Source organism: Cupressus sempervirens, chromosome 7 (assembly GCF_028749045.1).
Source record: "Cupressus sempervirens isolate cs-2001-9-10 chromosome 7, ASM2874904v1, whole genome shotgun sequence".
Lineage (NCBI taxonomy): Eukaryota > Viridiplantae > Streptophyta > Pinopsida > Cupressales > Cupressaceae > Cupressus > Cupressus sempervirens.
In genome coordinates this window covers 186,337,273-186,352,830 of record NC_143124.1, presented here as the reverse complement: position 1 = coordinate 186,352,830, position 15,558 = coordinate 186,337,273, and positions in this window count along the sequence as shown.

The following is a 15,558-nucleotide window of genomic DNA, read 5'->3' as shown; positions in this document are numbered from 1 at the left end:
CATTAATAAATGGGCATTGATTAGTCTAAACCTTTTCATGATGCCAAAATGTTTGGAGTGAGCTATAGCTAGAGATAGAGTGGTATATGATACACATAGAGATGTGTACAAGGGTATTGCCACTATTGCTACTCAGGTGCATGATATGTCTTCTAACCAAGTGCATAGATATAGGCACGACCATGGTCTGCTTCTACAGGTGGTCACACTACTATATCATCTTTAGATGATGATATATATCATGAGGTTGACATCCCATCTCTAGTAGATATTTTTGTAGAGTCTTTAGTGGACCACTTGAGGGCTATGGGTACATGTTTGTCTAGTGATCTTCTTTTGGTCTACTGAGCTATATAGTTGTTGACTGAACAATCACTTATTATGGTGCCATCATATGTGGTTGGTGTCATCAAAGGTATGTCAGAGGCATAGGGTGGTCAGGGGCAGGAGGACATATATGTTGTAGCTACAGCTCCAAGACCACAATTGACGAGGATGTAACCATCCCTATCAAGGCAGGTTTTCACCCACTACGACATTCATTATTTATAGATATGTTCATGGATCCTACACTTGACATTGGAGATGTGACCTTTAGTGATACAAACTTGAGTGAGATAGGTAGGCATATGTTTGTGATGACAATGGCATATGGGGACTTGCAAACACCTATGCATCTTATGCAACTAGAGACATAGGTAAAATGTTACAAACATGTCTATTTAATTGGACCTACAGATCTATCATTTAAAACTTTAGTAAAGAATAACTTTTGACATATTTGTTTCTTCTATTACATACAAATTGCATCTATAGATTGTGAGGGTTGAGATGGATAGACAACTGTTGACCCTAGTAATCTTGAGTCATAGGTAAATTTAATTGTACTTATGTTATTATTTAAATTGAATTTGTATACATGCTCATGATACATTTTTTCTTATATTAGACACGAGGTTCATGATCTCATCTCAGTCAATCACATCGTGAAGTGTGGTGTGATCATGTTTGATATTCATATATGTCATATACATGATGTTTGATATTGATTTATTATGATATCATTTCTAGATTTATAGCTATGGACATATTACATTTATATCATACATAGTTGATAGTTGACCATTTTACATTTATATTTGACATATTTTATATTTTCATGAGTTATGTGAACTTTTACATTTATAGTTGACATATATGATTTTTTCATGAGTTATGTGACCATGTTTATTTTAAGACATGTTAAATTTATATCCCCATAAGATAGTAGTTAATAACTACTTAGTTAAATAGTAGTTAGAAATTACTTATTATCTATATTGCTTATAAAATGGCATTAGATCCAAATTAGCTAGATTACTTATAAAAAATTAGTTACATTTTAGCTAGATTTTTTATGACATTAGTTAGGTTACTTATGATAACCTATTAGTTCTATATTGGTTAGATTATATTTGGTCTATAGTTATAAATTAGTTAGATTAGTTATGACTTTAGGTCTTGATTATTTGGAAAATTAGTTATATTTTGTTAGAATTTCATGACATCGGTAAGATTCTTTATGACTTTGCTAGTTCTATATTAGTTCAATAACTTATGGTCCATTAATTAGATATTAGAACTAGATTACCTATTATTTTAATAATTTTAAACCTGTGTGTATGATTTAAAATAGATATATGCGACTAGTTAGATTGATTTTTTTTTCAATTACATGTTTGAAAAATATACATGTATGGAATTAGTTACATTATTTGATCTTCTACCTTACATGTATAAAAATTCAACTCATATAATTAGAATTTTTAATCAAGTCATAACCATCTATTAGGAAATCAATATCATATAATTCCATCCTATGTATAATAATCAAATCAAATCCTTAAAATGTCTATAACCATTTTAAATAAAATCATAACCATCTATTAGGACATACAAATTATATAAATTCATCTAGATAAATAATCATCAAATCAAATCATATAACCATTTATCTACATGTCAAACATAAAAGCATAAACAATCTAGATATCAAACATAAACACATACATCATGGATATGGTGGAAAATACATAAATCTATGTCAAATCATAAAAATCGTGTTAGAAATGTTTTAGAATAACTGAGTGGGGGCATGAATTAGTTATTCAAGCTCCAAATTTCCTATTCAAACTTTTTCATCAAGTAAAGTGTGCCCAACAAACTTATTCATTCATCCAAGCTTTAACTTTCCTATTCAAAAAGTTACTATAAATCAACATGCAATCATAACACATAAAAGGATCAACACATAACATAGTGATTTATGTGGAAACCCAATTTGGGAAAAACCACCAGTAATATGCTACTCAATTCTCACTATTTTGAAGTGATGCCCTATGAAAGGCTTTCCCTATTAAAGGGTACAACACACTGTTAAATGTGATCTGGTTAAAGGATTTAACCACCCTGTTAAAAGTGGGCTTGGTTAGAGGACTTTGGAACATTCACTTGGAATGTCACACTGTTAAAGGATTTACAAATGGTTGTTAGACCAACCTAAGTCCATAGGATTTTCTTTTACCCTAACTCATACAATTGCTAGAGAGTAACAATAAGGAGTTTTGACCTAATTGTAGCATACAACTTAACTTGCAAATTTTAGATCACTTCTCAACTCATATCATTGCCTAACTTTAAGTCTATGCAACTCTAATAGCTTTCCCTCCTTTCAAGATTAGTCTCCTTGAGTCTCCATGCTCAATGTACTAGTGCAATCCTCTCTTACTGACCACTTGTCAAAGAGGAGTCTTTGTTCTCTATTCTTCCTTCCCCTAGATGCCTTCTCCTCGACACCCTTCAATCACTTCACAATTTTGGCACTCCAGCAGCTCTTGCTTCTTGGTCTGTGACTCCTTAAATAGAAATCTAGAATTTCTTTTCTTGTTTGATTCTTCCCTCCTTTAATTTCAATTTGTATGGATTAGGTAGGATTCATTGAATCCAACCCATATTTTGTTTCTTCTAGAAACATCATGAAGAATCCTCTTGATTTTACTCAGAAATGGTTTACATAAAATTTTGTGCTGTTAGTTCATCATCCTTATCCTCCAACTGGTTCAAAAAATTCAAGTTAACAACTTTGTCAGCTTATATTTAGCAAATCTTTTTCATTTCCAATAATGTAGCAGCTCGACACTATTGAAATTCTGGTGCTCAACACATATTGTGTTACTCGGCATCAACTGTGTTTTACTGATGCTCAGCACCTAAAGTTTACTTGGCACCTACTAAGATTTTCGGACACTTGAAACCTTCTATATCACTCAGCACTTGAACTTCACTCGGCACTTGAAGTTCACTTGGGGCATACTAGATTTTGCATTTGCTCGGCTCCAACTAAAAAATTTCTCGACTTAAACTAGCTTCCTCAGCACCCACTAATGAACTTAGTTTAAGCTTTGTAGTCAACCTAGTTCCAACTTATGGTTCTAATGTTTATAAGTGTGACCAACCTCTATATCTTCAAGTATGTTATCAATACATCACTTAACCACTGTCTTAGCTGATCCTTGCACTTCCTTACAAAACCATAACTCAATCTTTCCCTTATGTACTCTTGTTACATCTTGTTGATTAAATCCTCTTCATCAATCAACTAAGTGATAGTACTTGGATCTCATAAGAAATTACCATTCCTTCAAATAGTAGTTTTGACATTAATAACAAAACAATGATTAAAAAAATTATTTTAACAACAATCTCCCTCCTTCAATCAATATTCTTCATCAATGAACTTTTCAATCAGATTTCCAACAATCTCCCTCTTTGGCATTGATGGCAAACCAAACTGATCAGGCATCAAACCAAACTATTTAATCATGTTATCAAAGTGCTAACTAATTTAGAACAATAAATCAAATGCCAAAAGGAAATTGTGTTACCATCAATTATCTCATCTCCTTTTCTTGATCTACTCGCTTGATTGCTTTACTTCTATTTCTCCCTCTTAGCTACAGTATCCTTTCTTACATTTTCTCTCTCTATATGCATTACTCATTTTCTGCTATTTCTCTCTTTGTCCATATTTTCTAATCAACTTCTTCATCTTCTCCCTCAACTACTAATCAGTTTCTGATATTTCTCCCTCTTTAACAATAATGCCAAAGACATAGTAACATCTCAGCATCTTATTATGCAAGTGTAGTATTTGTACATTCATTTAATTTTTTCCTTCTATCACCTTACTTGTGATTAATTTGGAACTTCATCACCTTAATTAGTTTAGGCATGAATCCTAAAGTAGACATCCTCTACATCAATGTGTAGTATTTCAACAATCAATTCATTTGATGCAGGGCAATCTTGCTTTATCTTAAGTAGCCTTGGCTAGGGGTATCACCCATAAATTACCTCTAAGATACCCAAAAACATATTTAGGTAGTGCTTTTGTGAAGATGTTAGCAATCTATTCCTTTGAGCTAATATATTCCATCTTCACTTGTTTGTCTTCCACCAATTCTCCTACATAGTGATACTTGATTGCAATGTGCTTGGTTTTGGCATGCATTACAGAGCTCTTTGATATGTTGATAGCACTTTTATTATCACAATAAAGTATCATAAGATCATTTACCTCTTCCTTCATACCTTGCAATAGGTGTTTGATCCATTCAATATTGGTGCAATTTATAGCAGTTGCAACATATTTACCTTTTGTAGTGGACTATGAGGTACAACTTTTCTTTTTTCTAGTCAATGTAATCAATCTTCTTCCCAAGAAAAGTGCTCATCCACTGGCACTTTTTCTATCATCAATATTACCTCCCCAATATGTATCAGTGTAGGCTCTTAGTTCAAACTTTTCACTTCTCTTGTAGTACATACCAAAGTCATAAGTTCCTTTTAGGTACCTCACTATTCTCTTTACTACCATCAGATAATTTTCTCTTAGATTTGTAGAAAATGTTGCCATTATTCCAATAGCTAATGCAATTTTTGGTCTACTATGTACAACATACTACAAATTTCCAATCATTGATCTATACATTGTTTGATTCACTTTAGTTGACTTATCATTCTTTGATAACTTATGTCCTATCACCATCGGTGTGCTAATTGATTTTGAGTCTTATAATCCAAATGTCTTGAGTATCTCCTTGATTTATTTTGATTAGGTCACAAATATTCCATGCTTCAATTGATGTACTTGTAATCCAACAAAAAAAATTTCTCCAAACATTGACATTTCAAACTCATGTTTCATTTGATCAGCAAAATCTTTGCATAGAACATCTTTTCCTCTAAATATTATCTCATCAACAAATATTTCAGATATCAATATCTCTTTACCTTTTTCTACCTTGATATACAGGTTTTTGTTGTCATCTATTCTCTCAAATCCTATCTTCGACAAGATATTTGTGCAGTCTCTCATACCATGCTCTAGGTGCTTGCTTCAAACCATAAAGTGCCTTATGTAGTTTGCAATCCATATCCTTGTTGTTTTCATCAACAAATCCCTTTAGTTGTTCTATGTAGACTTCCTCTTCTAGTATAACATTTAGAAAAGAAGACTTCACATCCATTTGGTAGACTTTTGTCATGTTCCCTTTCAAATAATTAAAAATAATAATCTTTGCTAATGCAGGCAGGCCCAAAAAGGTGAAGTTTCAGAAAAAGGGGATAATATTTGGAAGCTAATGGACTAATAAATGAAAATTATTATTAAAATATGTTTCATTAACCTCTCTTGGACGTGAGTTAGGGTTATGCCCTCTTTTAAGGGGTTTGAAGGCATTTTGGGCTGATTCCAGAACTTATTTTTGCTCATTTCTTTGTTATTCTTCAGAGGCTGCCAAACCTGTGGAGAAGGAGACCTAAGAATGGGAGTTTGAAAGTTTCTAGGAAGGCTAAGAATAGGAGTTTGAAGCCATTCCATGTGCATGCTCATTCAGAGTTTTTCTTTGTGCTGAACAGTGCATATTTGTGATTTTTCGGGTGTGTTTTTTGTAAGAGTTTGGTGTTTTTGGTTGAGTATTTCATATCAGTTTGGGTTGCTACTGTATTTCAGACTTTTAGATGTTAAAATAGAGCTGAATATATGTATTTGGTCATGATTATACTTTTGTAATTTATTATTAGTGTTTTTGTGGTGTTTTCAGGCTATTCTATGTTGTTTTCGGGAGCCCAATGAGCATTGTTTTTATCCTCTGTTTGGGAGCTGTTGTGTAAATGTTATACATATCTGAAAATTTCATTTTTTAGGCTGTTATTCTGCTGAAATTTCTATAAAAATTTCCACTTTTATATTTACTAATAATATATGAAGCTGTGAAATTTTTGGCACTATTTCCGACATACCTGATTTGGGGTTTATTGAAAAATTGGTGAATCTTTGAAATATTGGTTGTTTGATCTTAAAGATCTGATTAGAGGCTTGAAATATCATATAAAATCAGAAAAGGGATATTTCAGTGGTATCAGAGCTATGATCTTGCTAGCTTGAGGGTTTGTAGAAGTTTGCATGTTAGTTTTGACAACTACCCAAATCTTGCATTTCAAAATTTATGGTTGCATGCTGCTTCTAATCATTTGCATGTTAGCTCCTGGTGAATTTGGTGGTTGCATGGTACTTCTAATCAGCTGCATGTCAAAATCTATGGTTGCATGCTACTTCTAATAAATTGCATGTTAGTTCTTGGTGTTTGAAGAAGTTATAACCTATTGGGGTTACACTCTACTTTATCTAGAATGGACAGGTATAATACAGAGTCTCAGAGGACACGATCTTGGACAATTGATATCCAGAGTCAGAACAGTAGAAAGGATGGTTATTTAGACACTCGAGATAAACTTTGGAAAATAAGCCATGACATGTTTGAATAGTTAGTTGAGCACCACTGTATGATGAATGACATGTTTTCTGACCTAGCTAAGGTGGATAAGTTGGCTAGATTTCTATTTGGCATATTTTCTCACAGGGCAGATGCCACAATTACCAAGAATTCGCATGAGGAGTTTGAGAAACTAGCTTATAGCTAGGCAGAGGTCTTAGATTCTACTCTACCACAAGAGGTAGTGGGTTTAGATGATGATTATGAAGATGTTGTTGTGCATGATGGTGAGATACCTAGTAGAGATGAGCAGACATTAAGCATTCATGACTTTGTTGAGAAAGAGTACCAGGCATAGTTAGATGCTTCATCACATGAGGTTGAGGCAGGTAGTACTTCACATGATTTGTCCAGCCAATTGAAGGTGAAAAAAGATAGTATTGTGACTTCATTATCTCATCATGACAGGATGTAGGATATGATAGAGGATCACATTCAAATGATTTAGTTACAGGGTAGACATAAGGGAGTTCAGGAAAAGTCTCCTTGTGTTGACTTACAAGCGATTAGGGAAGGAATGGGAATGATGAAGTTGAGTTATTTACATCTTCCATCAGATCATGACCATCTTCTTAGCCTTTTTGGAGACTATTCAGATGCCTTGAGGAGGAAGGAGGAGGAAGTTGAAAGGCTTTCTCACGAGCTTGAGGACACTCTTGCTCCTTTGGTGAATACTCCATTGGCATTACAAGATTGGGAGAGACATGGGGATAAGCATGGCATGGAATTGAGTTTAGTTTCATCTTGCACTCCTAATACTTAGCTTTCTATGAATGGTAGATCATATGTGGACATTGATAATGTTGTGAGTTCATCTTGCATTCACATCCAGGATAGAGGGACAATGTCAGACAGGTATGTGAAATTAGTTGGTATTGGTCATATTACTCAGGTGAGGAGTTTGCTTGAGTTACCAGCTAATTATAGTTTATGGATATGGACTTGAGATTGTTATATTGGCATTTGGGATTTAGTTGACAAGAAATCTTTAACACTTTTTGGTTGCAGTGATTGTTTGGGTGCTATCATGGATTTGATTAGCAGATTGCACGATGTTGTCTTTTCTTGTGCTAGTAGCTTGTTTGATGTTGGTATTAGTTTTTATACATCGATGTTCGGCTTTGTTCATATATCCAGTCAACCATACGTGCTGGAATGTGTTGATGATCTTTCATATTTGGCAGTGTGTACAAATAAGTCCCAGGATCATATTGGCATTGATGACATCCAAGAGAATGCAGTGGGCAGTTTTGAAGACTTAGTTTCCTTGGAAATTTCTTTTGGTACAAAGGAGATGGACAATAGTGCTATATTTTTTGATACTCTGTGTGTTGATATGAGCTTTGGATTTGATTCATAGGATATGGATGGTAATACTCTAGAGACTAGTAACTTTGAGGATATTATTTTAGACAGTGCATCAGAGGAGGTTTGTAGGAGACAATCTAGATAGTGCCATCATGTGTCTAATCAGTTGAGAGTTAGTGAGTGAGACATTGCTATCGCTTGCCAGCATTTCAATACTGTTCGTCAGTTGTTAGAAATTTATGGATGGGGTTCTCCTATTAGTGATGAGCGGGAAGGCAGTTATCTTTCCTTGACAAAGATTCACTCTTTATGGGAGGCTATTCGAATTTTGAGATAGAATTATATGTAGTTGGTAGCTAATACAGATTATCTTACAGAGTGGGGGAGTACAACATATGACACATTATTGGCCAAGGAAGATGAGGTGAGTGAGCTTACTCAGTAACTCGAGGTGACTTCTAAGATTCTTTAGAGTACACAGTTGGCTTTCAAGGAGTCACAGTTTCATTTGGCTAAGGTGACCATGGAGTTAGAGAAATTATAGTCTTTACCAGATTCTATACAGTCACAAGCTATGGTGTCTGGTGATCTGAGGATGTCCATGGTCAAGATTTTCAAAGACAGTAGAGATGGGGATGCATCCATCCTTGATACTAACATTAGCATATCGGGTTCATCCCCACTAGAGTCAGGTTCAGTTGAGTTGGGTGCTGCAGCAAATTGTTGTGGTATTGTTGACATGGTGGTGAACTCTAGTACTGATGGCACAAAGACTAGAGATGTTGTATCAAATATCATGTGTGATGTTGGTGAGCCGATAGTTGGCATGGTTCCTGCTAGTAATACTACTCCATTGGTGATGTCTTTAGAGGTAGTAGTTAGTTCCAACTTGGTTAGTGATCGATTGCAGTTAGTTACATCTGAATTGCAGTCTGGGCCACTGACTGAGATTGGTGCATTCTATCAGCATTACACTATGAGGTATGCTCATCAATTTACCTTTGATGACCATGTTGATGAGATGATGATACAAATATGTACTTTGGTTCATAGTGCTTGTCATCAGTTATGGGATGGTTTGATGCCTCGGGATGAGAGTTGTGATGGGCATGACATGGCGATAGGTTCTGCAGTTGACAGCTTGATAATACATGACTCAGAGTAGGAGTTTGGGAGTGATAATTTAGCAGTTGTTGTTATTGATTCTACTCCTTTGGCTATGACATCTCTTGACTTAGCTGGTGGTCAGTCACAGTGGGTTGTATGACTTGTTCATGGAAAATTTGGTTTGGGTTCTATTTCTTGCTATTTATCTTGTAATGTCTTTTCACCATCAGCAGTGCATGGGAGTTATGGTTATGAGAAAATGGCCAGTGATTTGCAAGGTTGTGTTGACTGCAAAAGTTGTACAGTGTGTGGATTCTCCATACTTGGTACAATTTCATTCAGGAGCATTCACCATTGTTGTAGAGTTGGATTGTACATTTTGTATAGGCCAGTGGGATGCGTTGATGGTATTTACTATGTTGGCAGTTTGATTTGTCCACTTTACTTGGGCTCTAATGTTCTAAGAGTTTGTGTCTTGTGGGTTTTTGACTGTGGTAGTGGTGATTTTGGAGTTTGGTTGAGCTATAATTGTCAGTTTGGTTATGGATTCCTCTTGGTTATATTGCAGAGGATATTGCAGGAGCCTGTGTTAATTGATAGTAGTATAGTTCATGACTACATTTGGGATCTAGGTGGATTGATTGGTTTATTGTTCAGCCATTTCTTGAGGACAAGCAATATCTGGGAGGGAAGGACTTTTCATGTCCCTTTTCAAATAATTAAAAATAATAATCTTTGCTAATGCAGGTAGGCCCAAAAAGGTGAAGTGTCAGAAAAAGGGGATAATTTTTGGAAGCTAATGGACTAATAAATGAAAATTATTATTAAAATATGTTTCATTAACCCCTCTTGGACGTGAGTTAGGGTTATGCCCTCTTTTAAGGGGTTTGGAGAAATTTTGGGCTGATTTCAGAACTTGATTTTTGCTCATTTCTTTGTTATTCTTCAGAGGTTGCCAAACCTGTGGAGAAGGAGACCTAAGAATGGGAGTTTGTAAATTTCTAGGAAGGCTAAGGAAGGTATTTTGAAGCCATTCCATGTGCATGCTCATGCAGAGTTTTTCTTTGTGCTGAACAGTGCAGATTTGTGGTTTTTTGGATGTGTTTTTGTAAGAGTTTGGTGTTTTCGGTTGAGTATTTCATATCAATTTGGTTTGCTGCTGTATTTAAGACTTTTAGATGTTAAAATGGAGCTGAATATATGTATTTTGTCATGATTATAATTCTGTAATAGATTATTAGTATTTTTGTGGTGTTTCTGGGCTATTCTATGTTGTTTTCGAGAGCTCGATGAGCATTGTTTTTATTCTCCATTTGGGAGATGTTGTGTAAATGTTATACATATCTGAAAATGTCATTTTGTAGGCTGTTATGCTACTGAAATTTCTATGAAAATTTCCTCTTTCAGATTTACTAATAATATGTGAAGCTGTGAAGTTTTTGGCACTATTTTCGGCATACCCGATTTGGGGTTTATTGAGAAATTTGTGGATCTTTGAAAGATTGGTTGTTTGAACTTAAAGATCTGATTAGAGGCTTGAAATATCATATAAAATCAGAAAAGGGACATTTCAACTTTGAAACCTTTGTAAATAGCATATGCAAGTAATTTTTTTACTCCTTCCATTCTTGCAACAGGGGTAAATGTTTCCCCATAATATAGTCCTTCTTCCTATGCATAGCCTTTGCAAACTAGTCTAGCTTTTTTTCTTGTTATCTCACCATTCTCATCAAGTTTGTTTCTAAAGACCCATTTGGTACCAATTACATTCTTATCAGTTGGTCTGGGAACTAAGGTCTAGGTTTTGTTATTCTCAATTTGGTCTATCTCTTCTTCCATAGCTTTATACCAGTCATCATCTTGAAGTGCATCTTTCACCATTTTAGGATCAACCTTGCTTAGCAAGCATGATTCATTTCCTAGTCTATTCCTTATCATTGGTCTTGCATACTTGTCACCAATGATTTGATCTATAGGGTGATGTCTCCTTATATATTTGGCTAATCTTAGTTTTATTCTTCTTTCCATGGTTGATCCTTTAGCTTTAGAGTCATTATACTCTTCGTCATCTGGTATTTCATCATTTCTTTCATGTATACTATTTTCAGAATTAGAATGTACATTTTTTTCATTTTGCAACTTGGCTTCTAAATGTAGCTTGGCATTCACTGGTTGTGACTTTACTGATACTGAGATTTTTTGTTGATTTCAAACTTGATCAGCAATATTATCTTCAACAATCATTCATTCATAAAATTATGCAAAAGATCTATAATCTTCTCATTGCTTGGACTCATCAACTTGGACTTCTGTATGCTCATCAAAATTTACATTTTCATTCTCCATAATCCTATTAGTGTTAGTATTCAAACACTTATATGCCTTCCTTCTAGTGGAGTATCAAAGGAATATGTCTTCATCACTTTTTGCATCAAATTTTCCATTTCTAGTATCTCTAGGAATATAGCATTTACAACCAAAGACTTTGAAATTTTTTACATTAGGTGAGTTACCATACCACAATTCAAAAGGTGTTACATTTGTACCTTTCTTGACTTGGACTCTATTCAGGGTGTAAACAACAATACTTACAGCTTCTCTCCACTACTTTAGAGCAACATTTTTCTTCATCATCAAGGTTCTAGCATAGTCTATTACTGATCTATTCCTTCTCTCAGTAATATCATTCTGAGGTGGGGTTCTTGGTGCTGATGTTTTCCTTTTGGTACCTTTTTCATTGCAGAATATCTCAAATTCCTTTGATGTAAATTCTCCTCCTTTGTCTGATCTTAGGTATTTTGATACTCTTAGGTATTTCATTCTCAACTTTGTCCAAATACCACTTGAACATTTGAAATGCATCTAATTTTTTCTTTAATAATATAACAATCATCATCTTGTAATAGTTATCTACAAATATCGTTATGTATTTGTCTCCTATGTGACTTTGCACTTCTATTGGACTACATAAGTCTATATGGACTAACTCTAGTATTTCTTTGGAAGTGTATGTTTTGATTTTGAAACTAGACTTAGTCATCTTCCCTAGGTGACATTGTTTACACATTGTATTTTCAAGCTTCTTTAGTTTGGGCAAACCTCTGACTTTCTTCTTTTTGCTGATGCTAATCAGATTGTCAAAGTTATCATGACACAACCTTTTATGCCATAACCACACATCATCAAGTCTAACAACAAGACAAGTTGCATTTTCCATATCTAGATAAAACATATTACTTCTTGTTTGTTCACCTTTTCCTATTAGATTTCCATCAGTGTCATAGATTTTGGTAGTTTTGTTTCCAAATTCAACTTTGCAACGTACATTCCCTAATTGTGATACACTCAGAAAATTGTAGTTTAGTCTTTCAACATAGTATGCATTATCACATGAAATTTTCTCTATAAGTTTAATTTAGCCTTTTCCTTTGATTTTACATGGAGCATCATTACCAAATCTAAAACTATTTCCATCATATTGAGTAAAGGTAATAAAATTACTTGTCTCCTATCATGTGATGTGAGTGTTGGTCTGATTTTTCACATAGTAACTTTTCTTAAAATCATAGTATAAAAAATTAGATGTGAGTCCTTTTATTTGATCCTAGGGTTTCAAGTTTTTGGTATTGTATTTTTGATATCTTTTAAAATTTGTGTAAAACCCTAGGTCTTCCCTTTTTAAATTTATCTTGGCATGAAGTCTTTTAAAAGTGGTTGAATGTTTTTTTTCTCGTCTACTTCAAAGTCATTGTTGAGTCCTTTTGAAAAAATCTTGTCCTACTGTTGGATCTTGTTTAGATCCATGGATGTCACATGCTCGCTATAAAAAGTTGTGAGGCTACTTACTATAGCGATGTAGCGACCATCAAAAAACTTTGTCATGGTACTGAAAATGTGGTCCAGTGCCAGAGAAGTGTATCAATTTGAAAACACTATGGTCATGTGCTCTATCCTAGGGTTGTCAGTAATAGAAAGGACACATGCAGAGCAATTCACAAGTGGTGTCACCAAAACCTAAGAAATTTTGTTGAATCACTATATCATGACCAAAAAATCTATGTACTCTAACAATAGTGACAGAGCGAGTGCTTGAAATTTAAAGAAAGTGGCAAAATTTTTCAAGATTGATGTGACCATGGAATTCCTATGTAGTTTCATAAATATGCATGATCATCTTCTTTGACAGCAATATTAATTGGTGAAAATTCAATCAATGTGTTACACGTTCTCCATCAGTAGAATTCTAAATCCACTAGAGGTCACTACATCATGATCAAGAAAATCATCAATATTTTGGTAGTGACATAACAAGTGCTCGAATATTGCAAAAGATGGTTTTCTTTTTAAGTGGGCACAAATTTTGAGGATGCCGAGGAAGATATCTGGCAAACTATGCCTTTATTTCTATGATAGTCAAGTCATTCATGGTTATTCTTTTTTAATTTTCCTAGTGCCAATTTTTTATGGGTTACTGGAAGTCACTATGTCGCTACTGAAAGGTTGGTGATTTTTGTCGGTAGTGAGGTAGTGACTAGCCGAAAAGTTCTGATGTAATGAAAAATTTCAAAAAGGTGGGCCTCAAATGAGTGATCAGTTAGAAAATGAGTTGTGCAGATTAAATGACACGGTGGCATCCTACTAAGCAATTATACACTAGAAATTTTGAGTCCATCGAAGCTCACTATATTGCTACTAAGAAGTTAATGAGTTTAGTTGGTAGCAATGTAGTGAGCTGCCTAAAAAATCACAAGCATGACAAAGTCAAGAGGGTTTGATGTTACTCAGGATTAAAATAATAATATGTATATGATAGCAGGTTAAGCTAGCTTAGCATTAGCAGTAACCTGGACCCACGTTTCATGCATAAAACAACTAAGGGATTCTAATCATCAGATCTAGCATGGATCAATGATACTCACTATATCGCTATCAAAAGATGTGCACTTTTTATGTATAGTGAGGTAGTGAGTAAGGGTCCCACCACAACTTAAAAGATTCATCCAATTTCCATGCCCTCAGATCAACTTTCAATCTATGGCCATCACTATCTTTCTATGAAGAGTTACGTGAAGATTATGTATAGAAAGATAGCGAATGAGGGAACCACCATATTTCTTGTGAGAGTTGTATCAAATATCTGTCATGTGATCAAAGCAGAATGAATGGTTATCACTATCTCACTATAGCAAGATGCTCGAAAGTTATGTATACTGAGGTAGCAACCTGATGACACGTGTCCCCAGTCATCAGTGGGCCCAAAATGAAACACTAGAATTGAAGGGAAGGTATAGATGGAAGTATTTTATTTGATTAACTATCAACGTGTAAGAAGAAAGGTGAGTCAACCCAATTTTCTTTCCTAGATCGTAGGATTTTTCAAGTATCAATGGTGTAAATTCAAAAGGAAATGTGATGCCACTCTATTTTTCTATTTTGTGCATTTATGATGAATGAAATCTTTGTGTGTGAGAAAAATAGAGTATAATACAAGAGATTTTTCCATTTCCAATCTCATGCAAACAAAGATTTGAAATTTTCTAAGCATAAGAGCCTACTAATGATACTGTGTTAAGTCTGGCAAAGACATTAAGCAACCCTCCATCTATGTGTGAGCTATTACAGAGGTTCAGAGAAGAAAAAGTTAGGAAAATCAACTAAGTACTAATATTATAACCTTTTCAGCATTCCAGTTCCTATGAATTACAGTCAAGATGCCTCCCAAGAAAGCATTTTTTGGGCAAGTAAATTATATGGATAGGAATTTTCATGATAATTTGCTAGAATTACTCCCAGAGTCCACCAACAAACCTGCACAAGTTAGGAAGTTAATTTCCTTAAACCCTAGGCTTAAGATTGTTGATGGCCTATATGAGAAATGGAACTGGGTTAGGGATGCAATAACTATGCAAACTGGTCTTGTTTTGTTCAAAAAATGGTTCTGAGAGAGGAATTTGTTTGACCCGCATACTAACATCTAGAATTTTGATTTGGGGAAACTAGTAGTCCCAAGTGTTTTCATGGATTATAATTTACTTAAAGGCATTGCCAAGAATTATGACCAAGCAAATAGGGTGGTGAGAAGAACTGATGGTGTGCCTCTGATCTCAATTAGCCCTGAGGAAATTAGAGAGGTTTTTCACCTAGAGCCATTGTTAGATTACCATGTGCAAATTAATCTACCAGAATTAGAAAATAAGTACAATGCAAAGAAAGATGTAATTAGGGGAGGTGCACTAAGGGCACATATTGGCATAATAGGAACTTTTCC